At 36.8% G+C, this 21,078-nt stretch overlaps 1 pseudogene; it reads left to right on the forward strand.

The window, feature by feature from the left end:
- The first annotated feature begins 293 nt into the window (after positions 1 to 293).
- On the forward strand, positions 294 to 11,556 carry LOC118533203 (large ribosomal subunit protein uL16-like; annotated as a pseudogene).
- Positions 11,557 to 21,078: the final 9,522 nt, after the last annotated feature.

Genomic DNA, 21,078 nt, shown 5'->3' on the forward strand with positions numbered 1-21,078 from the left:
ACTCCAAAAGATTGTCAGAATGGGTTACAAAACAAGCAAAAACCAACCATTTTCTACCAGGATTCCATTTAAATATAAAGATGAGAGAGGTTATAGTAAACTGATGGAAAAAAGATATGCAATGCAAACAAAAAGCATAAGGATGCTCAAGGGTCTCTGTTAATATCAAATAAAATAGATTTTAACAATATTGTATTGCCAGAGATAAAGGCACTTAATAAAGATAAAAGGGTCAATTCATCAGAAATATATAATAATTATAAATGTGTGTGCACCCAATACATGCAGGAAATATGACAAAATCAAGAGAAGAAGCAGTCAATTCTACATCAGTTGGAGAATTTAACAGCTATCTCTTAGCAATTGATAAAATTAGACAAAGTCATCAGAGATGTAGAATATCCGAACAACGTTATCAATCACTTTGATTTAAGTGATACTTATGGTATACTCCACTACCACCGGCAGAATAAATATTTCACATTCTTTTAAAATGCAGCTAGAGATTCACTAAGATAGACTATTTTCTGACCCATAAAACAAGCCCTAGTGAATTTAAATAGATTTAAATCATACCAATTAGGTTCTCTTAACACAGTAGAATTAAATTAGAAATATTAAAATAAGGCAACTAAGAAAACCCAAAATATCCTGGAAATTAAATGACTCACTTCTAAGGAACTGGATCAAAGAAAAATATCACAAGAGAAATTAAGAAACATATAGAGCTAACACAGAACATAGAGAAAAAACTGATGGCATTAAATGCCTATATTAGGAAAAAAAGTCTCAAATAAATGATCAAAGTAAGCTTCTACCATGAGGGGAATAAATTTAACCCAGAACGAGCTAAAAAGAAAGAAATAATAAAGGTAAGCACTGGTATCAATAAAATAGAAAACAGAGAAACAATAGCTAAAACTCTTCAAACTAAAAGCTAATGTTTGGAAAGATTAACGTAACAGATAAACCTCCAGCTGGACTCATTAGGGAAAAAGAAAGCAGACAGATTAGCAATATTAGGAATAAAAGCAAGGGAACCACTGCAGAACCTCCAGCCATTAAAAAGATAAGAAGGAAATTTTATGGACTTCATGCCAGTGAATTTGACAACCTAGATGAAATGGATAAATTCCTTGAAAGACACAAATGACCAAAACTGACACAAGAAGAAATAGCAAACATGAACCCTGCCATCTCAATTTAAAAATTGACTTTATAATTAAAAAACAATTTCACAAATAGTTTTTCTCCTTGGCACGCCACTGAAGATCCTGGTGTCGCCAGGGGCCACCCCCCCCACCCGGTGTTAACAGTATTGTAAGAAAAAGCCGTATCCAAACTCTCGCTTCTGCAGAGGTGTCCCTGATGCCAAGATCCGCATCTTTGATCTGGGGTGGAAGACAACAAAAGTGGATGAATGCCCACTATGTGGTCACGTGGTATCAAATGAATATGAGCAGCTTTCCTCTAAACCCTGAAGGCTGCCGGTATTTGTGCCAATAAGTACGTGGTGAAAAGCTGTAGAAAAGATGGTTTTCTCATCTGAGCATGGCTCCACCCCTTCCACGTCATCCATATCAACAAGATGTTGTCCTGTGCTGGGGCTGACTTGCTCCCAACAGTATGTTATGTGGGGTGACTTTGTAAAGCCCCAGGGCACAGTGGCCAGATTCCACACAGGCCAAGTCATCATGTCCATTTGTACCAAGCTGCACAACAAGGAGCATGTGATTGGGGACCTACACAGGGCCAAGTTCAAGTTCCCTGGCTGCCTGAAGATCCATATTACAAGATCCAACCTTACTAAGTTTAATGTGGAGGACTTTGAAGACATGGTGGCTGAAAAGCAGCTCATCCCAGATGGCTTGTGGGCCATCTACATGGCATCCTTAATTGTGGCCTCCTGGACAAATGGTGGGGTCTGCACTCATGAGAACCTCAGCATTGCCCCCTCCTTATTTATGCCCACCAATAAATCCTACTTCCTGTTAAAAAAAGAACTCCAGCAATTTTACAAATAAAATCCAGCTAATTTCACAGTTGAATCCTATCAAACATTTAAGGAAGACATTATACCAATCCTATACAAACTCTTTCAGAAAAACAGAAGGAAAGGAAATACTTCCTAATTCATTTTATGAAAGCCAGTTTTAATCTGATTCCAAAGCCAAAGGTCTCACAAAGGATGAGAACTACAGACTAATATCCCTCAGGAACATAAATGCAGAAATGTTTGATAAGAGATTAGAAAATCAAATCCAGAAATTCATATATATGTATATATATATATATATATATATATATATATATATGATATATCATGAACAAGCAGAATTTATCCTGGGAATGCAAGGCTTGTTCAATATTTAAACATTAAACAATATAAATCTATTATATTAATAGAATAAATGTCAAAAATATAATTATCCCAATAGATACAGAAAAAGCATCTGATAAAATTTAACAGTAAAAACATGCAGCAAATTAGAAATAGATATGAACTTCCTCAACATGACTAAGGGCATGTACAAAGGAACTTACAATTAATATACTTAGTGGTAAAAGACGTAACGTTTTCTATATTAAAAAAATAGCACATATTTTGGTTTTCAACACTACTATTTAACATTGCACTGGAGATCCTGGCCAGTGCAGTAAAATAAGAAAAAGTAATAAAAGGCATATAGATGAGAAAGGAAGCAATAAAAATTTTCTGATTTGCAGATGACAGGAACCTACAAAAAAGCTATTAGGACTAATAAGTGAATTTAGCAAGGTTGCAGGATACAAAGCCAATATATAAAAAGGAGTTCATCCTAGATATAACATCAATTACAAAATGAAATAATTAAAAAACCCACCTCATTTGCAATAGCATCAAAGATATTTAGGAATAAATTTAATGAAAGGCACATAAGGCCTTTACACCGAAAACTAGAATAATTCGCATAGGGAAACTAAAGTAGACCTTAATGGAGAGATGTACCATGTTTATGGATTGGATTGGAAGACTTGACATTGTTAAGATGGTAATCTTCCCTAAGTAGATCTGTAGATTTGCTGTAATTCCAATCAAAGTCTTAACTGGCTGCTTTTTTTTTTTTTTAAGATTTTATTTATTTATTTGACAGAAAGATGGAGAGAGAGCACAAGTAGGCAGAGTGGCAGGCAGAGGGAGAGGGAGAAGCAGGCTTTCTGCTGAGCAGGGAGCCGGATGTGGGGCTTGATCCCAGGACCCCAAGATCATGACCTGAGCTGAAGGCAGACACTTAACCAACTGAGCCACCCAGGTGCCCCTTAACTGGCTGCTTTTGAAAGAGATTGATAAGCTAATTCTAAATTTATATGGAAAGGAAAGAGACCCAGAATAGCCAAAATAATTTCAGTAAAGAAGAAAAAGGTTGAACTTAAACATTGCCTAATTTTAGTCTTACTATAAAGGTACAGTGATCAAGACAGTATGTTCAAGTGTAAGGCTAGACATATAAATAAATGGGAAAGAATAGAAAATCCAAAAATAAACTCACACTTTTATGGTCATTTTTTTTTTCAAAAGTGCCAGATTTGATGAGAAAAAGATAATTTTGTTTTTCAAAAAGTGTTGCTGAAACACCTGGATCTCTGTTTGGAAAAAAAAAGTAATCTTTGATCACTGAATCAAGCCACACACTCAAATTAACTCAGAATGTATCATCATCTAAATATAAGAGCTAAAATTATAAAACTTCAAAAACAAAACATAGGAAGAAATCTTTGTGGTATTATGTTAGGCAAAGATTTCTTAAACAAGTATAAAAAGCCCAAACTCTAACACACAAAAAAATTGTAAAATAGACTGCATTAAGATGAAATCACTTTCTCTTTGAAAGATACAATTGAGGGAATAAAAGCAAATCACAGTCATATTCAGAAAAAATAATTGTGAAACATACGTTTGGCAAGGTTTTATCCAGAATACATCAAGAATTCTTAAAATTCAATAATAAGAGTAAATAATCCAATAGAAAGTAGACCAAAGATTTGAATAGATACAATATAGTATCAATGGCTAGTAAGCACATGAAAATAGGCTCAACATCATTAGTCATTAGAGAAATGTAACTTACAACAATAATGAGATACTACCACATACCCACTAAAGCAGTAAAAGTTAAGAAGCCTAACAATACCAAATGTTGGTGAGGATGTGGAGCAAGTAGACCTTCACACATTGCTGGTGGGAATGCAAAACTGGTTTACATGCTTTGGAAAACAATGTGGCAGCGTCTTATGAATTCAAACATAAATATGTTATCAACCCCAGCAATTCTACTTCTAGGCATTGCCTAAGAGAAATAAAAATATGTTCACACAAAGACATGTATATAAATAAATAAGTTCATAGCGTTATTCATAATAGCAAAAAACTGGAAGCAACCCAAATATTCAACTAATGAATGGATAAGCAAAGTGTAGTGTATCCTTAATCCACAACAAAAAATTAATACACAAAACATGAATGACTCTTGAAAACATTTTGCTAAGTGAGAGAAGTTAAACACAAGACACTACGTAATGGATGATTCCATAAATATTAAATTCCAAAAAAGGCAAGGCTATGGTGATTGCAAGGGGTTGGGTGGGGAGAAGAGAAGGTTAACTTACAAGGGACAAGAGGAAAAGGTTTAGGTAGAGGGAAATGTCGTATAAGTGATTTTGGTGGTGTTTACACAACTGTTTAGAATTACCAAATTTTATCAAAATACACATTTAAATGTGGTGAACTATACCTCAATTTAAAAAAGAAAAGAAAAGAAAACTTAGACCTCTCATTTGGAAAAACAAACAAAACACAAGAAAAACTTCTTTTGTTTACTGTATTTTCAACAAAAAGTTCCATATTGAAAATGATTTGACTGTAGAGTCTTGAATTTGGGCATGTTCTGTTCACTGGAATCCCAGTGATAGAGGATAGGCTCAAGCCCTAGCTCTTCTTTCCACCTCCTGCAGTTTTTACTAATAGCTATCTCCAGGCAAAAGGAAAAGATGAAAGAATAAAAGCTCATATTTGCCTATATACTTACATTTGTGATTTTGCCCCTTTTCCACAAGTACCATTGAATTTCATCATGCTGCTATGAGAAGCTACGTTTCTGGCAGAAAAAAAATGTCTCCCCCTCCAGCCACTCTTTTTCACAGGAAAATAACTGTTGTTGTAAACAATTTGGGAAATAAAATTAAAGTACAAAATGATACTTGTTTGCCACATGCAAAGACCTAGGAGTTGAACCAGCTGTATGTGAAGTGGGGTAATGTTTTTACATGTGTGATAAGAAAACCAGCACATTATTCTTTTCTAGTACATGGAGCATGTCCTTGCTGTTAGCTTGGCACCTCTCTTTAAAAAAAAAAAAAAAAGCCGCCCTGCCAGTTATCTAGGTAATATCCCTTCTCCTCTTCTTGCTCCCTACAGAAAACTGACTTTTGTTCAGGATATAGAAGTTCGCAGTTTAAAAATGCTCACCTCTTCAAATTCTTCTGCCATTTTGGATAACGAGATATAACTGAGCCTACTTACATTTCAGTGGCACTTGTAGAACTGTCGCTTTCCTGATAAATTGATGATCAAGTCAAATGACCCACGCCCTTTGTGTTTAGCCTTCAGAAAGAGGCGCAGCTCTCCTGTGGGTATGAAAATGAAAGCCATACCCTAAGAGTAGCTGTGGTTTGAGGGATTTTGGCGCTGATCAAGAAAAAAGATATGGCCACCAGGCACAGTGACACACAACAAGCTTGACTGGGCTGTGCTTGGACAGGGTTGCACAAGATGGATTCACAACATGGGGCTGTCCAGAAGCTCACGGTGAGGAGGGGCTGCTACCCAGAAGGGGTAGGAGGGCAAGGAGACTCCCAGAGGAGATGGGGATGGAAGAGGGGTCTCATGTGCCCAACTGATGTCCCTCAGCAGCTCGGTGGGGAGTCTGGGTCAGAGAGCCCTCAAGGGCCATAACAGCTGGAGGTCTTATAACCACAAGGCTCTATACCATCTATTGCTAGCAGATGTGGAGTGAGGTTCTGTGAGATATGCAAAGCAGGCAGGCTCTAAGTTGCTACTCATTTGGACTATCTTTAAAACAATTGCATGTGTAAAATTTTGAGTTTGGTACTGGCAGGCTTTTGTGCTGATGGTCCTCAGCCTTCCCTGAAGGAATAAACAACCAGGGGCTGATACACAGAGGCTCATTTCCATAACAGAGTGATGAAGCACGAGCTAGATGGGGCTGGGTCCGGGGTGGTGTTCTTAGGCAGCACCATCAGCCCTGGTTTATGTACCTCTGCACTTCTAGTTACTTGAGTAAAAGAAAACCCATTTGGCTGAATCACTAGATTCCCAGGGTTCTGTACAGTATATATGATTCTATTTTAGAAATCTCATTAAGCTCTTTACATGTCCTATTCCGTTTACTCCTTATAACAAATCTATGCATAACTACTATTCTTATACCTTCAGTGGAAGAGACCAAGGCTCAGAGACCTAAAAGAACCTGTCCATAGTCACACAGCTAAACAAGTCTTTGGAGCCAGTATCTAGTTTACTGAAAATAAATGGATGAAAGAATGTCAATAACAGTATGTAGAAGCACAGAAAGCCAGACTGGAGGACATGATCCAGATATACTGATCCAGCTTCTTCAAAAAGCCAACAGCACAGTGAAAAAGAGAGGGAGAACTTTCTGGATTTAGGGACTCAAAGTGACTTGTAGTGTTGGCCAAGTTGGACAAAACTGACAACAGCCCATTTCTACCACTGATCACATCTAAAAACTCTGAACAGAATATAAAATGCGGCTACTTGAAGATCTTGAAAAATAAACAATGGTGGACTGGGGACAAAAGTCAAAACCTGACTCATGATGCAAGACACGGACAGCTTCTGCTGTGTGGAACTGTGTCTGTGTAGAAGGCTAAACTCTGAGAAGTCCATCTTTCTGGATAGAGGACTAGGAAAGACAGCATGGGGCCAGAGACTGTAGGACAAATCCCAGATTGCAGAGAGCTAGAGAAGAGCACCCCCTAATTCTGTGCATGAACTGACATAAATCTCGGTGGCCCCTGTGAGCTATATATGTGTTATAGACCAAATAAACATAGCGAAGAGTTTGAGAACTAAATTCCATTGCCCCAGTGCCAGACTAACCCTTGTGTGGTGTCTGTGCTGGGCCAGATGTTTCACTAAAGAAAACATATAGTAAGCAAATAAGCACATAGAAGCATTCTCAACGTTATTTAGTCCTCAGGAACATGCAAATTAAAACCACAAAGATGTAGCTCTACGCACCTCTCAGAATGACTACAATAATCAATGGTGACAACACAAAATGCTGGCTATGGTGCAGAGCAACTAGAACATTCCTACACATCCATTGGGAATACAAAATAATATAGCTACTTTGGAAAAATAGTTTGGCCATTTCTTTACAAAGTTGAACATGCACTCACCTTATGATTCAATCCTACTCATGGGTATTTACCCAAGAGAGATTAAAATAGTCACATAAAACCTATATATGAAGGTTGATAACAGCTTTATTTATAATCCCCCCCAAACATTGGAAAACCCAATGTCCTTTAGCTGGTTCATGGATAAACAAGTTATGGCATATGTAAGCAATGGAATACTACTCAGGATTCTATGACATGCTGGCAAAGACAAAATTATAGGGATGGAGAATATATTGCTCAGTAGCTGTTGAAGAGAGTGTCACTATGGTGGGGCAGCCACAGGGAATTTTTTGGTAGTGATGAAACCATCTGTATCTTATGGTGGTGGCTACCATATTATGCCAAATTTAGGCATTTGTCTAAACTCATAGTACATGAAAAAAGGTGAATTTTACTATAAATTCTTCTTATTTATTTTTTTACTGTAAATTCTATAAACTAAATAATTAAAAAAAAAAACACATTCAAGTGATGTAGCAACCAAATGTAGCATGTAGTCTCTTCTTTGATTGTGATTTGAACTAATTGAAAAAAGACATTTTGAGATTTCTGCAGAAACTTACATATGGAGTCCATGTTAAATGATACCAAGGAATTGTTGTTTTTGTTAGGGGTCATGTGGGCATTGTGATTGAGTGAAAAATATCCATATGTTTAAGAGATGCTTACAATAACATGGCATACAGCCATTCATCGTACCATTCAATGTTGGTTATGTCTACAGATTTTCAAAAATTTTAGCAAATAATCAAAACAAAAAACTGCTTGGCATCAAAATAAGCAAAAATAAATTTTTTTAAAGTAGTGGATCTAAGATTCATACCTATTTTTAATTATGCTGAAGTCCTTACTCTTTCCCACTATGCTCTATAGCTGTCCTGTGCATCCCAACTTATTTGCTGCAACTTTCCTATTTCCATATATAAAATAGAAAATATGTAAATAATCTAAGAGTGACTACTGACATTATTCAGGTAATATGCAAAAACATGGCCTCATGAATTGTTTTAATATGTTGTCTTCTCCATTGAGAAGCTATTCTCCCACCCACAGCCAGAAGAATGCTATTAAAATGCCATTGGAATTTTTCTAAATAATGAAGAGCTGTCAGGAATTTGAAACACTCACTTCTTTTTTTATTTCATTTTTTTAAAATTTAAATTCAATTAATATATAATGTGTTTTGTAGTTTCAGAGGGAGAGGTCAGTGATTCATCAGTCTTATACCTCGTGCTCATTGTATCACATGCCCTCCTGAATGTCTATCATCAGTTACCCCATCCCCCAACCCCCCCCCTCCAGCAACACTCAATTTGTTTCCTATGATTAAGAGTCTCTTATGGTTTGTCTCCCTCTCTGATTTCGTCTTGTTTTATTTTTCCCTCCCTTCCCCTATGATCCTCTGTTTTGGTCAAACACTGACTTCTTATAAAGACCTCAGAGATTTCCCCATAGTTCCCCTCTGTTGATATATCTTAGTTAAAAAACAATCATCTCAAAAATATTTCAGTGGGGTCAGATAGATGGTAGATACTTTGAAAATTATGAGAAGGCATTACGTTAATTCATCTGAGGATGGCACACGTGGAGTGCGGAGGGTTGGGTGATACTCCAGCACTCTTCTTGTGGTATCCTCACCACCATGCACCTGGCAGACCCTTGTAGTGCTCTCAAGTCATTGCATCATCAAGAGAAACATGTTGCTGTACACATTTCAAGGTGAACCTAGAAACTGCCCACGGTAGGACTATAGAGAAGCCATCTGGACCCACAGCAGAATAACCATCTGTTTGCACCTTGTTTGTTGCTTAGCCATTAAAATGAAATGTGGCCCAGGAAATATTGCTGTAATACAGCACAAAATAATAATCTCATGATGGCCTTCTGCTTTGTGAGAGGACCATTTTCCCGTATATGTATTTCCCTTATACATCTAAAATATATGCTTTTTATATAGTTATACACACACGCTTTCACTTATACATCAATCTAGATCAATTAAAAAAATAAACATTTACTGAGCATTCGCTATGGACCAAGCAATGTTCTAGCACTTTGTATGTATTAACTCATTTCACCTTCACAAAACCATATGACAGGGTACTCCATTAATATCCATCTTACAGCTAAGGCAGGTTGCTTCTCAACTAGGTACACTGGGCTCTAAAGGTCATTCAGAATTGTATATGGAAATTTAAACTTGTATCACTGAGAATTGCTCAATAGAACTGATATACTACATAAAAATATATTTAAGTGTTTAAAGCAAAATACTACCTGTTCTATAAATAATTTTCAACTCTTTTTTAAAAAAGATTTTATTCATTTATTTGACACAGAGAGACACAGGGAGAGAGGGAACACAAGCAGAGGGAGTGGGAGAGGGAGAAGCAGGCTTCCCACAGAGCAGGGAGCCCGATGCGGGGCTCGATCCCAGGACCCTGGGATCATGACCTGAGCCGAAGGCAGACGCTTAATGACTGAGCCACCCAGGTGCCCCAATAATTTTCAACTCTTAAATACATCCGTGTACTATGTCCTGGTATGGTGAACATTTGTTTTGTCCCCACACCAGCTTTCACCATCATGTGGTCCTGTGGAAAATGACCCTAGCTCGGGCTGATAGTTGACGGGGCATCTGATTCAGGTTGGGCCAAAACACAGATTATCTGATTCATTCTGTATTCTTCTTCAGGACTTCCATAACCAGAAGTGGTAAAGAGAGGGAGTCACTCATTGTTAAGGGAAGAATGTGAGAGTTGGGAGCCAGACACAGCCATGCTTTTTGCCACATGATGGAATTTAATCTTCTTTGGGGACAAAAAAAAATGAAGACAACACCCATTGGTGGGAGAGAGAAACAGAAGTCCACCTCTATCAAGACTTTGTTTCCCATGTTCTTGAGGTGTAGGTGTGTGTCTACCATGTTCATGACTTACTTGTTCATCCCTTTCTCTAATCAGTGGTCTTTTTCAGCAAATTCCCCTTTTTCACCAAATTATATTAAGCTGTTTTTGTCACTGGGCATATATAGTAAATTGCATTATTGTTACAAATTTTCTCTTTTCCCCTTGAATAAATTAAATATCCATACATACCCTTTGCCATGTGACTTACTTTCCTCCTGGTGGGGGGTATATATCTCTGCCTCATTGACTTTGGGTTTGGCCCTGTGACCCATTTGGTCCAGGTGTAGTGTGAGAAGTGACAGGGTGGCAGTTTGAGCAGAATTTTTTAAGAGGTTGTGCATATTTCCACCATTACTCTTGAGTTTCTGCCCTCCATCATGTGAACAACGTGTATCAAATAGGGGCCACTTCTCTAGCCTGGATTTTAGCATAAGCAGAGATGTAGAGTTGACCCATCATCCACCTGCTGCCTGCAACATAGCCTCAGACCCACAGAGCTGCAGTCAATTAGCTCCTGACATGCAACCTGAGTGACAGACTGTAATGTTTTTGTAAGTCTCTCAGATTTTGAAGTTGTTACACAGCCTTACCTCAGCAAGAACTGACTGCCGTGGGACTATTACAGTCTTGATCAATTTGTCTTATGCAAAAGTGCTTTTATATGCCATAAGTCCTTGAGGATAAGATTATTACTATTGCTTATTTTGCGGTTGTGGAAACTGAGTCTTAGAGTGTATAAGCAACTTTCCCAAAGCTACTGAAAGAGGTGGGAGTCAAATATAGTTGACTCCAGAGCCCATGCTTCCTCAAGCCATATCACACTTTTACAATCTGCATACATAACATATTGAGTTGTTATGTGTGGGGAAATGTAACATGACTGGGAATATATCTAAATTGGTGTACCTCATTACAAGATTCTAATAAGTGACTATACTGCATAAATATGCAATACATACATGCATCCTTATGAGAGTGTACTAGTTTTAAGAAATTCTAAAGAGTAAGATATTAAAAGTACAGAGAAGATAAAGTAGGCAATTTTTATTTGCAATATTACATTCTTGCTCTCACCTTCAAATGGACACAGTATGGGCTTTTTTTTTTTCCAGATAGAAAGCTCTCAAGCATATTTAAAATGTTATACAGTTTACAAAATTAGATTTGTATGCATTTTTTCCAAAATTATGTAAAAAATTATGTTACATCTGTAACAGACTATCTGCAATAAATTATATTAACAGAGGAGGTTTTATGTCAATTAACAAGTGCCTTTAAAAAGTAATTGATGGGGGCGCCTTGTGGCTCAGTTGGTTAAGCGACTGCCTTCGGCTCAGGTCATGATCTCAGGGTCCTGGGATTGAGCCCCACATTGGGCTCCCTGCTCGTCAGGAAGCCTGTTTCTCTCTTTCCCACTCCCCCTGCTTGTGTTCCCTCTCTTGCTGTCTCTCTCTCTGTCAAATAAATAAATAAAATCTTTAAAAAAAAAAAGTAATTGATGATTCAATAGCATTCCTAACTATTATTTTTGAAAGAGTTTTAGACATTTTAATGAGCAGTTTCAGGGGTAATTGTTACTGTTGTTATTTTTAGAAACATGGCAGAGTCTAAGTACCAATTTGTTCTGCTATCTACATATTTGCCTAATTTCTACAAGTGATGAAATGTATCTGTCCTCACAGGAGTTGTCCTTTGGCAGTGTGTTGGGATTTAGTTCAGGAGAAGGAGAGAAAGGGGAAAACTGGTGTATGACAGAGCCTAGCTCTCTCCACACCCATGCATCTATGTGCTTTGGAACAAAAGCACACCATGTCAAACAGCTTTATATTGTGGTGAGCAAAGGGTGGAATATTTAGAATTCTCTTCCCTTAAAATCTTGTCCCCAGAGTATCAATTCTTTTTAAAGGGTATCTTGTAAGACTGCCAGAGGCTCCCCCTTCAAACGGTTCTTCCTCTCCATCACTAGGAAATTGACTCAGGGACACCAAATCAGTATTTTTTTTTTTTTTTAAATGTACATCTTTTACTTCCTATTGGTTGGGTTAATAACTTTTGACTGCCCTTTCAAGTTCTTTGATCCTTTAGGGATAACATCTTCACTATATGTAAAGCAAAGTTTAAGACTTGGTAATAAAAGTGAACAAGTGAAGTTCTTGAGGCAAGAATCAGAAGAGCTCTGCACTTGGGTCATATGCTGGAGATGTTGGAGTTAGGAGTACTGATTCTATCTATGTGTCTACTTATCTATCATCTATATCTATGTATCTATCATCTAGCTATATCTACCTACCTATGTCTCTATCTCTACCTACCATCTTTCTCTCCCTCTCTCTCTTATCTCTTTCTCTCAATCAATCTTTGCGGCTGGTGGAAGAGATGGATCTGGAAAAGGCATTCATTTCAGATGGGTCTCTGCACAATCACTGTAACTTGCTGTGGTCTGTGATCAAACTTCAGGCAAACATTAGACAACAGAAACGAGTGCAGACATGATTGCATGGTCTCTGTGGGTTTTAGAAACAGAACGAGTCTGCTATTTGATTAAGGGCTGGAGGACTCTAGTTGCAATCACAAATGCAAACTGGAGCAGGTGAAAGATATTAGCAAAGCATGCGTGAATTTGAATACGATATAGTTGGGAGATGGAACTTAAGCATTAACACAAAGCTTTCCTTATTCTTCCTGGCATCTCCATTTGGGTCACTTTAGAACTGTGCCAATTTTTCTCAATGGAGCTTTTTAAGATCACACAAAATTTCCAGTTCAAACAACAGAATAAGCACTTGTAATTTTCCATTTTTCAAGGTCACCTATAGAATGTATTTGGATTCTTCTTTTAGTTGAAGTGAGCTCTGTGTCTCTGTTATCTGATTCATAAGATTTGCCCCATTAATTAGTATCTGGAGTTGGGTTTTCATAGAAAAAATAAAAATATTTTGAAAAGATTGCCTTTATTATTAGTAATACATTGGAAATATGTTCAACATATATATTGGAACATATATTGAACGTATATTTCAAGTGGCAAATTTTTCACAGATTTAGCCATAAGCTTGTTTTCCCAAAACAAGGGAAAATGCCATTATTGTCATATTTAAGCCCTAGCATTTTATCTTTTTTTGTGTATATATATATCTTAAAAGAAACCAAGACAATTTTGTGTTTACTCTGTTAGTCTGGAGTCTATTATATTCTGTTTCTAATGTTTTCTAGAAAGCTTTGTTTGAATCCATATCAATCTATCCATATCTCTCCATATCTAACTAAGCTGTGGTCTCACATATCATTAGTCTTTTATTGACAATACCAGGCTCCAGGAAAAGTGATGACTCATCAGATACACGGTATAACAGCTTAACTGAAGCTGACATAGAAAATATGCAAGGAGACTAGTTAGAGTACAGACAAGCTCATGCCTGTTCTATTAATGGGTGACATTTTAAACAATAGAGCTGTCAGACCCTACTGCGAATAAAGGGACTTAATCATAGCAGGAATTAGCGCACACGACAGGTGATTATGTGTTGGAAACATGCCAGGACCATCTGTGGTGCTTCACATTATTTGTAATCTCAGTAATTGCAGCTTTGGGGAAAAAATTATTTGGGATTGAGAACCCAGGGTTGGGGGAAGAAATAAACAAAACCCACATATAACCCACTTATTTCAACAATAGAGGTCTCTACAAATGGGAAAAGTTCAACTCACATTATCAATTGAAGTCCATCCCCCTTCTCACCAATTCAACAACAAAACAATATAATCATGGTGTTTTTTTCCCTTTCTCAAAGTCCAATTATAGTGCCTCCTTGCCAATAAAATAAGCCTGCTATCATCTACTTACTAAATTGAGATGAGAATTTCTTCTAAAATTATTTAGGCTACACTATCTGAAGCCACTCAGGAAAACATGAGGCCCAATTGAAAAGGTATTTTCCCCTGTTGGATATTCTGCTATTTAGCTATGATAAATATTTGATTACCGTCTGTCGAGGTTTATGAAAACAGATAATTCTTTAACCCCATTACAGTTTGTTGAGAATGATCCAGTTGGAATCATGGCTTGGAGAATTCCAGACATAAGAGACTGGAAAGCAGAAGAGAAAAATGAAAAAAAATACCAGTAAAGATTCGCAGAGTTGGGAAACAAAATTCTGGTCTCATGTTCCAGTTAACCTATAGCAATGAGGAAGCATGTAAAAACCAGCTTTGTCTTAGCTGTTGATCTTTAATCTTATTGATTGCTTTTCAATGGAAATAATACCTCAAGTCTTTCTATTTTCTTCATACCCATGTCGTTATCACTGCAAAATGCAATCTTGGCATCCTTTACATATGTTTTGTTTTTTGGTAGCTTTTTATTTTGTGATAGTTTCAAATTTTCAAACAGGATGCAAGAGTAGTGTTAGGAGCTCCCTTACCCTTTTGTCAATTTCTCCAATTATTTACCTTTTGTCCCATTTGATTTATTATTCTTCCACTGTATGTTTGTTTATATTTGCATACTTTTCTGAGCCTTTGGTAATATGCAGATATTGAGATTTTTTGCTTCTAAATATTTCAGACTATATTTCCTAAGAACAAGGATATTATCCTATATAAACACAGTACAGTTATCAAAGTTGGGAAATTTAACACTGATAGACTACTATTATCTGACCCACAGGCAAAACTCAATTTTCCCAATAATGTTCTTTGTAGCTAATTTTATTTTCTCATGCAGGATGTAATCCAGGATTACAAATTACATTTTGTTGTTATGCTAATTCGTCTCTTTTATCCCCAAACAATCCTTAAGCCTTTTAAAAATCTTTATGGACATTGCCATTTTTAAGGAGAACAGACATTTATTTTACAGCCTCTTTCTCATTTTGGGGTTTGTCTATTTCTTCATGATTAGACTAAATGCATATTGTCAGGGATCCCAGAGAAGTGATGTTGTGTCCTTCTGAGAGCATTCTATCACTAGGCATATGAGTTTGGTTTATCCCAATAATGGTGGTGTTAACTTTGATCCTTTAATTTAGATGATGTGGGCCATGATTCCTCACCATAAAGTTATTATTTTTGCTCTACAATTAATAATCTGTGAGGAGATACTTGGACACTATGTACATTATCTTGCTCCTCACCAATCTTTACAGAGTTTTAGCATCCATTGATGATTTTCTAGGTACACCATTCCTTCTTCATTGGTTAGTTGGCATTCTACGGTAGGAAAGGTTGTTCCCATCTTTCTCCGTATTTATATTTATTCATTTATTTATGTTAGTATAGACACATAGAGTCTTATTTTCTTAACCCATTATGTATTTTGATGTCCAATATTTTCATTTGGGGTAAGTAGAAGCCCCTTCAAGCTAGTTGCTATACCTTTTTGATATGTTGCCATCATTTTGTACTTCCTGACTGTGTCAGTTAGGGCTCCACCAGAGAGACAGACCACTAGGAAATGACAGATAGATAGATGATAGATAGATAGATAGATAGATAGATGATAGATAGATAGATAGAAAAATGATAGATAGATAAATAATAGGTGATTTATTGCAAAGAATTGACTTATATGACTGTAGGGCTGCCTAGGCAAATCCACAATCTGCAGAGACCCCAGGAAGACTGGAAACTCTTATGCAGAAACTGCAGTCCCCAGGAGAATTTCTTCTTTGCAGGGCAACCTCAGTTTAGGTCTTAAAGACTTTTAACTAACTGGTACAAGCCCATGCAGATTATCCTGGATAATCTCCTTTTAAAGTCGACTGGTTGTAGATGTTAATCATATCTACAAAATACCTTCTCCAAACCAGTGTTTGGTTTAGTCCCTGGGGCCAGAGTCTGGCTTGTTACTGGATGGTGAGTTGCGGAACTCCTCCATTCTTGTCTTCTCCAAGGAAAGAATTCAGGCAGGAGAATCTATAGAGTTGAAGTAGCAGAGTTGGTTTTTTTTTTTTTTTTTTTTTTTAGCAGAAAGTGACAGTACGCTTCAGAGACAGAAGAGGGTTCACCCAAGGCTGGGTGGCAGCACGTTCGTACTGGGATTTATCTGGTCTCCTCTCCCCCATCTTATAGTTATAGTTTCACCTTTGGATGGGCCTTGGTTTCCTCCACTCCAACACTTTGAGCAAGTTTGTGTTAGTCATCTTCCCTGAAGGCCTAAGCACAACTTACTGGAGGGGGGAGGGGGCAACCGCAATGCAAATAGTATTATAAAGATATTATAATAGCCTCAGGGTTACACAGGCGGGCACACAGTATGTCTTAAGTGCGCATGCTCCGAAGTTGGAGCCGTCCCCGTAGAGTGTGTCTTCTGCTTCTAAGTCTGTGCTAAATCAAAAAAGGAGTTGGTCTAAGGTAGATGGGGGGAGGAGGGGGGACGCCGGTGGTCCCTGGCAGTTGTCCTTCTGTTATCCTCCTCCTCAGGTCCAACTGCCTACTCTAACCAGTTGATACATAAACCTGACCATGACACTTTTCTTCTGACACAAACTCCTGCAATTTCCTCTTGTTTCCCTGCCAGACGTGGAATCAAACTTTTCTCCCGGAAGGCCTGGCTTCTTTAAGTGGGTAATGGTATTTAGAAACCAAAATCTAGGTGCCAGGCGTGCTTATTGCTTTGATGTTACAGTTATTTACAGAAGAAAAAAATAATAATGTCTTTCTAAGAAGACAGCTAGGAAGTATGCGTGTGTGTATACATACATATACAGAGAGAGAGAATCAAGAAGGAGGAGTGGGTGAGGAGAGGGAGATGGAGACAGATGAAGGAAAGGAAAAGAAAGAAAGAGAAGAGAACGTTTCACACGGAGTTAGGAGTACAAGTTCATACTGATACATCCAATTCCATTACAACAATAAAACGCCAGAGGATAAATTCTAGTCCTTTCCTTTTTATATTTGTAACTTTTATATTTGTGACTCTCTTCTTCCATCATTCTACATAATTACTCCTTTGCTCATTCCTATAATAAACAGAAAGTAGTTTCCAAATTGCTCACGATACCCAGTGTGGAAAGCAAACTTACTAACTAGAGTATAATTTTTGTTTACTGGGATTTCTTTAACATAAATTTATGTATAATTATATACAAGAATATTAAGTGCACAGTTTGATGAGTTTAATAAATGCATCCACCTGTAATACTCTATCCAGAAATAGGACGTTTCCATTACCTTAGAAAGTTCTGTCATACTACTTCTAGGTGAGTCTTCCCTTCCCAGAACCAACATTGTTTTTTTAAAGATATTTATTTATTTATTTATTTATTTATTTATTTATTTATGAGAGAGAGAGAGAGGGTAAGTGGGTGGAAGGAGAGAGACAGGCAGACTCCATGCTGAGCGAGGCTGGATCCCACACCCTGAGATCATGACCTTAGTCGAAATCAAGAGTTTGTGGCTTAACTGATTGAGCCATCCAGGCACTCCCCAGAGCCAACATTTTCCTGATATTCTTAGACACTGATGAGTTTTGCCTATTCTAGAACTTTCTATAAACTGTATTATATAGTAGGTACTCTTTCATGTCTAGCTTCCTTCACTCATAATTTTTGTGAGACTCAACCATGTTTTTCATTCATCCATTGATTGTTCATTCCTTTTTATTGTTAAGCAGCATTACATTTTATGATATACCACAAATTGTCTACCCCTGCTGCTGTGGATGAGTATTTGCAGTGTTTCCAGCTTGGAGCTATTACAAGTAAATGGCTATGAGCATTCTGAAACAGATAAATATTTTCATCCCTTTAAGTAATATCTAGGACTAGGACTGAAATTTCTAGTTGATAGGGCAGGTAAACATTTAACTTCATAATAAACTGCCAAACCTCTTTCCAGAATGGTTGTACCATTTCCCCAACAATGTATTTGAGTTCCAGGCACTGCACATCCTTACCAACATTTGGAGTTGAACTCAAGGGTTTTTGTTTTTGTTTTTAAAAATTTAGCCATTTTAGGGGCACCTGGGTGGCTCAGTCAGTTAAGTGTCAGCCTTCTGCTCAGGTCATGATCCCAGGGTCCTGGAGTTGAGCCCCGAGTTGGGCTGCCTGCTCAGCAGGGAGTCTGCTTCTCCCTCTCCCTCTGCCTGCCGCTCCGCTTGCTTGTGCTCTATCTCTCTGTCAAATAAATAAATAAAATCTTTAAAAAAAAATTTAACCATTTTAGTGGGTGTTAGTGACATTAAATTTGCATTTCCTAGATGGTTACCAATGCCGAACTCTTCTTCATGTGTTTATTGGACTTTTGTATACATTCCATTTTAAAGTGTCTTTTGGAGCTCTCTCTTCCCCTTATTTTTTGGAGTTGTCTTGTCATTATAAAGTGGTAAGAGTTCTTTAAATATTCTGGACATATATTTTATATATTTACATATTATCTGTTATAAATCACATATATTTAATATGTAAATATATATATATAATATGTATATATGCAATACTTTTTCTAGTGTGGCCTGCCTATTCATTTTCTTGACAGTGCTTTTTGATAAGCAGAATTTTTAGGCTTGATGAAATACATTTCACCGGTATTTTCTTTTATGGAGAATGTTTTCTGGATCCTAAGAAATTTTCCCCTATCCCAAGTTTGTGAAGATATTTCCCTATGTTTTCTTCCAGATGTTGCTATAGAATTTTAGGTTTATCTTTAGCTCTATGATCCACCTTGAATTAATTTCAGCCAGTTGTTCTATCAGAATTTGTTGAAAAGACTTTCCTTTCTTTATTATATTAATTTGGTTCCTTGGTTAAAAAATCACTTGATCTTATAAGAATGGGTCTATCTTATTATAATGTCTCTCTACATATATATATTTTAAAGATTTTATTTATTTATTTGACAGAGAGAGAGCACAAGCAGGGGGAGCGGCAGGCAGAGGGAGAGGCAGACTCCCCGCTGAGTAGGGAGCCCGATGTGGGGCTTGATCCCAGGACCCTGGGATCATGATCTGAGCCAAAGGCAGATGCTTAAGGGGCCCCTCTATTAGTCTATTTATCCTATATCATCACGATTAATATAGTTTTATAGTAACTCTCGAAATCTGGTAGTGAAAGTCTTCCAAATATTTTCATTTTATTTCCCCAAGATTATTTGGCTATTTTAGATCCTGAACATTTCCATATAAATTTTGAAGTCAACTGGTAATTATCTACCAAAAATATCCTCCTGGGATTTTAGTTGAGATTGCATCGATTGTATAGGTCAATTTTTGGAGAAGTAATATTTAACAATATTGGCTCATCTGATCTATGAGTATGGATTTGTTTATTTCTCCATTGAATTCTGTCAGTGTTTGCTTTGTGATTTTTTAAACTCTTCAACTATTGCACAAACTTTATAATCATTATGTCTTTCTGGTAAATTAAGCTTGTATCATCACTGTCCCTCTTAATCTCTGGTAATAATCTTTGTATTGACGTCATTTTTCTTCTGGCATTAGCATAGCCCATCAGATTTCTTGTGCTGTTACTTTTCATGGGATATCACTCTCTATTTTTTACTTCCAGTCTATGTACTTATATATAGCTTGCCTTTACATTTAAGGTGTTATTCTCATAGATGGTTTTAAAAATCCAGTCTGAGAATTTCAGCTTCTTATTGGGAGTCTTTAATTCATTTATATTTAATAATTATTGATATGTTTGGATTTAGGTCTATACATTTTACTATTCATTCCTCTTTGTCCCAACAGGTATATGTTCATTTATTTTTCTTTCTCTGTCTTCTTTTGCTTTATTAAATACTTTTTTAAGTGTTTCATTATAATTCCTGTATTGGCTTTGTAGCTATGCCTCTTTATAGTGTGTGTGTGTGTGTGTGCGCGCACACACGCGCGTGTGCCCTAGCAATTACAATATAGATACTTAATTTATTACTTAGGGCTAATATTGTATCCCTTCATGTAAAGTGTAAGGATCATGCATCAGTTCATTGCAATTTATTCACCATCCTAAGTGCTATTGTTGTTGTGTATCTTACATCAAATACATTAGAAATTCATAATACAGTGTTAGCCCCTCTTCTGTTTTTGTTTTAAACATTCTTATGGCTTTTAAATATATTTAAAAAGCAATGAATATGTAGAGGGATTCACACATATTAGATGTGCATACATATATACCTAGCCAAAAAGAGGAAGAGAGAGTCTTATGTATGTACCCATATGATTAGCACTTTGAACACCCTTTATTTCTCCCTATAGATCTTAGCTTTCATCTGTTGTCATTTCCCTTTCAAGTGAAGAATATCTATTAGTATTTCTTGTGGCATAAGTTTGCTGGTGTGTTTTTAGTCAATCTCCACTGCCAACATATAGTTGTTTGTTTATTTTTTTAAATATTTTGTCCAGAGTTTATCATTGTTGTCTTCAGGGAGGTTAGTTCCATAAAAAGTCCTTTACCATCACCAGAGTTGGAACTCCCATTACACAATTTTAAAAGACATTTTTGGAAGTTAAATAATGTATTCAATTACTTGTGTAGATTAAAAGATTATGTTATTATCTTTCAATGAGTGTCACCTATCCAATTACGTTACAAGCCCATTGAGGGCTGACTCTTGGTCTTCTAGCTCTTCATAGTCTTATTCCCTATCGCTGATACTCAACAAAAGTTTTATGATCCTAAAGAATGCTCTCTTCTTCATTATATGGTTAAAGAAGCCATATGCAAACTTTTAGTTTTATTTT

The sequence above is a fragment of the Halichoerus grypus genome, chromosome 5, assembly GCF_964656455.1.
Source record: "Halichoerus grypus chromosome 5, mHalGry1.hap1.1, whole genome shotgun sequence".
Lineage (NCBI taxonomy): Eukaryota > Metazoa > Chordata > Mammalia > Carnivora > Phocidae > Halichoerus > Halichoerus grypus.